The sequence below is a fragment of the Astatotilapia calliptera genome, chromosome 10 (assembly GCF_900246225.1).
Source record: "Astatotilapia calliptera chromosome 10, fAstCal1.2, whole genome shotgun sequence".
NCBI lineage: Eukaryota > Metazoa > Chordata > Actinopteri > Cichliformes > Cichlidae > Astatotilapia > Astatotilapia calliptera.
In genome coordinates, this window is record NC_039311.1 from 29,280,173 (window position 1) to 29,289,386 (window position 9,214).

General features: G+C 40.2%; 1 long non-coding RNA gene across 1 annotated transcript; it reads left to right on the forward strand.

Annotated features, from left to right (window-relative positions):
• LOC113031273 (uncharacterized) lies at positions 1 to 8,965 on the forward strand. Its single transcript, XR_003273706.1, has 3 exons — positions 1 to 988; positions 3,209 to 3,325; positions 6,849 to 8,965. It is a non-coding gene; the product is annotated as an uncharacterized LOC113031273 (long non-coding RNA).
• Positions 8,966 to 9,214: the final 249 nt, after the last annotated feature.

Sequence of the window (9,214 nt, forward strand, 5' to 3'; positions counted from 1 at the left end):
GTTATGCAGTTAGTTCTCAAACTCATATCACTGTGTTTTCATCTCCTGTTGGAATGGTTAGAGTGTTTTTTGTCAGCCGGTGGATGGGACTGTACTCACTGCGGCATCTCTTGTTTCTAGGTAGATTGCGGAAATGTGTGGTGGGAGCAGCACACTGTTGTACATAGGCACCAAGGAGGACAAAGCATCACCACGTATCAACGAGAAGAATCATGGCATCCAGATTAGGAACGCATGCACTGTGGATTATTGGCACTGTTTCATAGTTTCTTTTCATGGTAAACACGGTTTTTCCATTCAGAAAGTCATGCATTTGAGTCCTCCTTCAACCAACCCTGACAGTGCCAGAATATATGGATGGAATAAATCTTGTCTCCTTACGCAAAAAAACCAAAACAAAACAAAAAAACAATTACTGACATATTATCAGTCACCAGAAACAGCACCCCACTTGAGCTTTCACCTTACTCAACAGAGTTTTTAGAGAGGGAAAACATCAAAATAAAAAAAGTGACTCCATAGTTTATTTTTCACAACTGTGCAGTATTTGCTAGTATGCAAGTATTTGCTTCTTTGTTTGTCCACCAAGGGCCATGCATGTTTTTGGGGTGTGGGATGAAGGGGGGGGTACCGTGCATGCAATGAAATATTTACATCAGCTGATCCATCCACCCCTTCGGTCTAGACTACAACAAGGTGACTGTTGGATAGATTGCAATGAAATTTTTAGTACAGAGTTTTACATTCAGCCTGTCTTGTAACACTTCAAACTATTTTTATTACTTTTTCTTGCAATTTTTTACAACTTTAGCACCAAAGACTTTTCAAGTCAGATTTTGTTTATGGTTTTTGCAAAACTAATCAAATTCCTTTTATACTGATGAGTACCCTGTGTTTTCTGCTAACAGGAAAATGTTGCTGTGACTTGGGAAAACTGGGAACTGGACAGGAGGCAACAGCCAATCAGATAAGAGGCACAAACTGAGAAGTAGGTTGATTGCCAGCAGGTGTGAAGACTGCTGCTGGGCTTCATTCTGCAGATTATTAGTTTGGTTTATTGGAGTTCTGGCTGGAAAACAAAGGACTTTGATAACTCTTAAGAAATAAGAAAGTTAAGTGTTTAATATACATTTTATTAATTATAATCAGTTAACCTACAATCTGTTGTGGCCTCTTTATTGAAGCTCCTGTTTTATCTATTGCATGTTACATTTACATGCTGACATTCATATCCAGGAAGATGAAAATTAATGTTTGGTTAAGCTTCAGGGATAAAGGGATCTGTCCAGCTAGGGAGCATAAACCAGTATGAATCCACTTCACCTGCTTTTAATGTAAATGAAATTAATGACAGGTGTGCCACAGAAGCAACAAGAAGCCAACCCCCAAAAGGGGGAATGGTTTCACAAGCAGTGACCAAAGACCATTGCTCTTTTCTTATTCCTAGTGATTTTTTTTTCTTTCTAATTTTGCTTTTTGCTTGTGGCCTCGTCATTGTATAGCAGGCAATGAGTTTCAGACAGTTTTAATGAAAAAAAGCACGTTATTGATGACAAAAGAGAAAATAAACAAAGTCTAAGAAAAAGATGGGAATGGGGCAAGAAAGAATTAAATTGTGGGATCAAGGAAGACAGAACAAGGGCATACACAGTAAAAACAAAGAGAAAGGGGAGACTCAAACAATAAATACACAAGGCAACAAGGCTAGGCCTAGACCCATATCTGCTCTTATGTGCAAGGAAGAACATAGGCACACTGTCAGAGGCCTACAAAATGACCGGCAGTGGGCTACTCATGGGAATGTTTCTAACCAAACTGTAGGAAACTAACTGCATAAGCTTGGCTTGTGGTCCCAGCATCCTTTAGCGGGACCTTTGCATCATACTGGTCTGTGAGCAGCTTGTCTGGCATCAACCAGAGAACACCAGAACTGGCAGGTGTGCCACTGGCACCTTGTTCTCTTCACAGATGAGCGCATATTTACACTAAGTACATGTGACAGACATAAGAGCCCGTAGACACAGTTGCAAACCTCCTGCAGGATCAGAACAGAGAACCAATAGCAGTGCAGAGTTCCTAATGTGACACAATCACTGGGTCTATACTGTTTTGTTATCCTCAAAAGCCTCTGTTGATACTTCCAAGGCCGACAAATCAGTGATTCTAAAATCATCATCTTACAACTTCCATATGTCCAGTGTGAACAGTCTCCTGTTATACATGACAAATGAAGCTAACAGAGAGATCAGGACAGGAGTCCTGTAAAACTATTTATATGTACTCTTCAAAACCTGATTTGAATATGTCAGTCCAGCCTGATTGCTGTCACACCTCGTCTGTGAGCCCACACCAGCAGGACACAGGTTCAACTAGCTTAGTCCACAGCAACCTGAGGGGAAAGAATCTCTCTTTTATCACATGCAACCCTCCCTCTCAACACACTAAAATAGCTCCAACACACACACAATGTGAGAATGTTATTCACTCCTGCTAGACCTTTCAGGACCGTTCAAAAACAAAGCGTGGGTCAGCAGTAATTGTGCCCAGTGCCCAGCAGCCCTCCCGCCCAGGGAGCTCTGATTGTGTTTATACTCCTACAGTCACAGCGAGGGATTTTCTCCATCTGGGGTTTGATTTGAAGGAGTTTCAGAGTTTTTTTTGTTTTCAACCAAAGCAAGGATTTTCTAAATTTTGGAATATCAGTCTGTCAGTAAAGATTTCTTCTGAGAACAACTCTTAAGGTTAGGATGGTGTTGTGTGAGTGATGCTGTCAGGATGATGGAGGACAGGGGATTTTGGGCTAATACACAACAGTGTGACCTTCAGTAGACTTTGAATTCCTGCATTAAGCTCATGATATAACATTTGTCACATATATTTTTTCACACTCCCTCCATCATTTAATATTTATTTATTTATTTTTATTTATATTTATTTATTTATTGTCATTGTCAGAGAACAATGAAATTGCATTTGGGGCTTCCGTACAACCCGTAATACCTGAATGAATTATAGAATGTAGCATTGAAGATTAGATATTTGAACAGGTTTTACAAGCTTAGAGTCTCTAAAGAAGAAACACTTTATAATGTAATAATAATAATAATGTTACTTTTTTTGTTGCAATTTTTAACCCCGTGTGTAAACAGCATATTGGAGGTGAATGCCAAGTTTTCAAGTGTTACCTGTTGCTTCTGTGTTTTGCCAGACTGAAGATGTCTTTAAAGAGGCGCCTGCTGTCCATGTTGTTGTGCTGTGTTTACTGCGTGGCCTCGCTCTTCTGCCTCCATCCAAACCGCAACAACTGCTTCTCTGCCGGAGCTCGGTAAGTCTGCGTTTTCATATAGATCAGGGGTCGGCAACCTGTGGCTCCGGAGCCGCATGCGGCTCTTTAGTCCTTTTAGTGCGGCTCTGCGTGGTTTGGGAAAATATATATATTTTTTTTTAAGTAAGTAGCTGAAGTGTATTTTATTTCTGTTAGTACTTTTTTAACTTGTAGTTCTAAACTGGAAGATTATTGTGATATTGAAATATAAATATAAAATTATATTCTATTATTTTTTTTGATCGCTCAAAATAAGCGTCACACTTGCGGAAGCCGATATACCCACCGAAACGCCATGCATTTATCGAGACTTTCAACCCCAGGTAAGACAATTCTGGATGTTCGGATCCACATTATGTCAGCAGCTGTTCTCCACCGTGAACTATGTTAAAAACAAACACCGCTCACGCCTCACAGACGACAGCTTACAGTTCTGCGTAAAGATGAAAGTGACTTCGTACAGCCCCGATTTGCAGACGCTGTGCGCAGAGGTTCAGGAGCAGAAGTCCCGTTGTAAACATATCACGGCAGACCCGACGATGTTTCCATGAACATGCTTTTCAGCATCTCTTTATTGACTACCTTTCACACACGGTTGCTGTATGTATATTCAATTCAATTCAATTCAATTTTATTTAGATAGCTCCAAATCACAACAAAAGTCGCCTCAAGGCGCTTCATAGATACAGAGAAAAACCCAACAATCATATGACCCCCGATGAGCAAGCACTTTGGCGACAGTGGGAAGGAAAAACTCCCTTTTAACAGGAAGAAACCTCCAGCAGAACCAGGCTCAGGGAGGGGCGGGGCCATCTGCTGCGACTGCTTGGGGTGAGAGAAGGAAGACAGGATAGAAGACATGCTATGGAAGAGAGACAGAGGTTAATAACAGATATGATTCAATGCAGAGAGGTCTATTAATACATAGTGAGTGAGAAAGGTGACTGGAAAGGAAAAACTCAATGCATCATGGGAATCCCCCGGCAGCCTACGTCTATTGCAGCATAACTAAGGGAGGATTCAGGGTCACCTGGTCCAGCCCTAACTATATGCTTTAGCAAAAAGGACATTTTTAAGCCTAATCTTAAAAGTAGAGATAGTGTCTGTCTCCCGAATCCAAACTGGAAGCTGGTTCCACAGAAGAGGGGCCTGAAAACTGAAGGCTCTGCCTCCCATTCTACTTTTAAATACTCTAGGAACAACAAGTAGGCCTGCAGAGCGAGAGCGAAGTGCTCTAATAGGATGATATGGTACTACAAGGTCATTACAATAAGATGGGGCCTGATTATTTAAGACCTTGTATGTGAGGAGCAGGATTTTGAATTCAATTCTGGATTTAACAGGAAACCAGTGAAGGGAAGCCAAAACAGGAGAAATATGCTCTCTCTATACAGAGAGAGCATATTTACAGCCGGTATATATACAGCCGGTGTTAAAGCGCACAGCCCAATACATACCAACACAACAGCATAGATAACACAGACGTTAAGGCGACAAGGCGCCTTAACGTCTGTGCTAATTATTCCCAATCATTTTTTTAAAAGTCAAGTCAAGGCTCCAAAAGCCCAAAGGCGATATAAGGGTGGCGGCTCACAACAGTTTTTGTTTCCTACATGGATTATTTTAGTTCAGCTGGGTGTCTTTCCTTTTGTTATATTTCTTTAAGAGTTCAAAATGTGTTAATTACATAAATAAAATGTAATTTTCTCTGTACTTCATGGATTTAAGCAACACACCTTAATTGTTTACACAAAGCATAAAGGTAAAAAAACAATATATACAGTGTTATCTTCATTTTAGATGTCAAAAAGTATTTGCGGCTCCCAGTGTTTTCTTTTGCGTGGAAATCGCGTCCAAATGGCTCTTTGGGTGTTAAAGGTTGCTGACCCCTGATATAGATGAAAAACAGCGGAGTAACCTCATGCATATTTTTTTAAATAATGTTTTTAATCATGTTTATGGCTTTACAACAACCAGACAGTAGCTAAATGACAGGAAATGAGGGAGAGGAATGCAATTAAAAGTTCAAGCTTTACATATTAATCATTATGTCAAAGGATTTTGCTTAATCTTTGATTCACCCCTTATAGCCTGTGCTAGAAGCAGCTAAGCTGTAGGCTCAGTTTCTAATCCAGACTAATCTCTAAAGAAACACACAAAAAAGTAAATAAGTAATCTTCACTCCACTGTGGGTCTGAATAAAATAGTTGCTTAAGCTATAAACTGCCTTCATGCTGGACTGCTAAAGGAAGGGGGGGAATAAGGCAAAGGAAAGACAAAGACGCTTGGTGGTCCGCAGGATTGCATCAGTGAGTATCCATAAAACATACACTCACTGTTTACTCACTGCTCATCACTGCAAATATTTGATCGCCCAATCACATAGCAGCAGCATTCTGCGCACAGTAAAATGGAGACAAAAGGTGATTTAAGTCACTCTGAAGGTGAATGATATGGTTGCTGCTGTCAGACTATTTCAGAAACTACTGATCCACTGGGATTTTAACTCAAAACCGTGTCTAGACTTTACAGAGAATGGTCTGAAAAAGCAGGGGTAAATGCCTTGTTGATATCAGACAGAGGAAAAGGCCAGACTGCTACAAGCTGATTGGGAGGCAACAGTAACGTGACTAACTACTCATCACAACAAAGGTTTGCAAAGCATCCCGAAAGGCACAACACTTTGAATCTTGAAGCAGCAGAAGATGAAAAATGTTGCCTGGTCTGATGAGTCTAAATATCTGTGACATTCAGATGGTATCGTTAGAATTTTGTTAACAACTATGCTCAATCATCCAGGTAAGGAAATCACAAAAGGTTGATTCTGTTGATCTGGACGTAGCGGTTTCAGTAGGAAAACGTTTCGTCACTCATCCATGTGACTTCTTCAGTCTCTGCTGACTGCAGGTTTCCAACCTTATAAACTACATTTGCATAATGACTGAAACCAGCCCACTGACTAGCAATGCACTGTGAGGTCAGTGTCATGATAATTAATATGCAAATTGTAAACCGTGTTTTATACATCGAGGAAACCAAACTACCTCTGGCTAAGCGGATAGCAGAACACAGAAGAGCTACCTCGTCAGGCCAGGACTCTGCAGTCTATTTACATCTACAGGGCAGTGGACACTCTTTCAGTGGTGAGGATGTGCACATCCTGGACAGGGAGGAACGCTGGTTTGAGCGGACAGTCAAGGAGGCCATTTACGTGAAAAGGGAAAGACCATCTCTGAATCGAGGAGGGGGCCAAAGGGTACATCTTTCACCATCCTACAATGGTGTGATTGCAGCCAACTCTCTGTGAATGGTACTCGTGACTACTGATCAGTGGTCACTGGTCATGACAATTTGTATATCTATTTAAAAATCACACAGATGTTCAGATGGTAGATCTGAAAGAGCAGCACAGGTCACCAGTATGTACGACGTAGTGTTAAAGAAGTGAATCTACACTAAATTTTGGAGCGATTCTCTCTCCATCCTGGTTTTTTTTTTTCAAACTCAGTCTTTTCTCCTTTAGGAATCTGGTGTCAGTTGTCCAACAGCTTTACCAGCGAGCCATTCGGCTGCTGCGCACCACTCTGTGATTCCACACCACTTCCTGTGCCTGAACAAGTAAGGCTGGATTTCATCAAGAATGCCCTCTAGAAGAAGAAACAGAGGAAATGCATCCCTAAACTTTCGGACTGCAGAGTTTCCATTCACTCAGTTTCCCTTGAATTTGGCTCCAACTGCCCGTTTTTGTTTATTATTGATATTTTCCAACTATATTTTAAATGTAGAGGAGAAGAATACCTAGCCAATGTATATTTTTCTACTGATGAAGTTTAGCATTGTGGATATTTGCTGTTTGACATGTGAGTGATGTGGAAAGGACATCAGCAGTCCTCTTTTAAAAGCATTTAAGGGGTTTACTGCAGTTTTTTTAATTTACATAAAAGAATCTGGGTAGCCGAAAATTTGCTGATTTAAATTCCGGGAGGCTCTGTGAGTTGTAATGTTTGAAATGCAAGCGCAAACTTTCTTCCCTCTGCTAATAACTACCAAAGAGCTGTTTTTGTGTTCTGTTTCTACTGTATCCTGTGATGTAAGTGCTGTCTTCACAGGTTCAAAATGCAGGAAAATCCACAAGAAACAGAGGAGCATGATGCTCCTGAAAAGGAAAGAGAATGATAAAAACAAGACAGTAGATCATAATCAAAACCCAGTGAATGCAACCTGGACTAACTACTAAAGCTTAAACACTGCAGTAACACTTGGCTCATTCATTGCAAATATGTGCCACGGTTGTACAAGAAACATAAGCCTTAGACATGTTAGCTGAACCATGTTGCCCTTATGCCCTTTACTCCTATTACGTAAGTGAAACTGTAGATCAACATTTCATCATATGAAAAATTTCAGGTGTCATATTTTGAAAGGTAATGTCATTTGTGCACAGCATTTTTATTTGTGTCCCTAATGGAAGTATGTTTTCATGCTGTGCAGCTACCTGATGAGCAACTCTCAGGTGCTTAAAGCACCAAACAGATGCAGTTTGAGGGGGGTGGGTACTTTTTTTTAATGCTAAAGTAATGGGAGTGAATTTATTTTGTAACACTTGCAGGTAGTGAAGGTAGTTAGGTTGCATGGGTAAGTTTAAATACAACGGGTCAACCATGCAAACCAACAGCCATTAGACAATGCACAAGAGAGGTGAGGAAGAGAGCACAGGCAGAGTCGAGGAGGTGGGCGTAGATGACTGTCAGGGGTGATTTTTGGCTAAAGGATAGCAAAAAGAGTGAAAGGGAAGGTTTACAAGATGGTAGTGAGGCCTACTCTGATGTACAGTTTTGAAATGGTAGCACTGCCGGGAGGCAGAGCTGAAGATTTACATCAGGAATGAAAGGATTAGAAATGAGTAAATCAGAGTGACAGCTCAGACAAAGTTACAAAGAGAAGGCTGAGATGGTTTGGACATGTACAGAGGAGGGATAGTGCAAGTACTGGACAAAGGATGTTGAATATGGAGCTGCCAGGCAGGAGGGAAATAAGACTGCAGAGGAGGTAGTGAAGGCGGACGTGTAGAGGGTTGGCGTCAAAGACGAGGATATGGATTAGGTGAGATGGGGGCAGATGATCTGATATGTCAACCTCAAGCTGCTTCTTCTGGAGCAGCCAGAAGAAGAAGAAAACAAACACTTTAGCATTAGAGCAGTTAGGTGTGAAAGAATCCAACAGGAAATCATAATAAAATAAGAAAGAAAACTTTGCATCGTATGTAAAATCAATTTCATTAAGAAATCGGAAAAAAATAAAAACTTGGGTTGTTTCAAGTTGCCGATTTTATGTTTTATTGAGAATGGAGTCTCTCATCTGTTGCAAACACGCAAGAAAAAAAAAAATGCCGAATATGTGTTGCCATACAACTGAGAGCACAAAGATAAAGGAGTAAGGGTTCATTAAAGAAATATGATGATGAAAACGCTAGGGTGTGATTAAATATATCACAGTTTGAATGCTGTGGATGGATTTTAATTTAATGTGCTACCTGAAAAGATATTAGAAAACTATGTACTTTTCTTACTTTTGTATGACTGCGTGTTTCACACTGTTCAGGGGAAGACCTGTTCCACAGTACAACTCCAATAAAACAAATTCAGCTTTCCTGAAGATCTATCAGCTGTGGTGGTTAATTATATATTTGTATAGATGAACACCCAATAAACATTTAGAAATAAGTGCAACAACAGTAAACCATCAGTAGCCTAGCTAAATCACTAGTTTAAAATTGTTTATTCCATGAAACTTTATTTTAAGATCACTGTTTTCATTTTTAGCCACCTGAAATTACATTTAGCATTACTTTGTTTATTTATGTTTTATTTGTGTAAACACTGCTTTAAC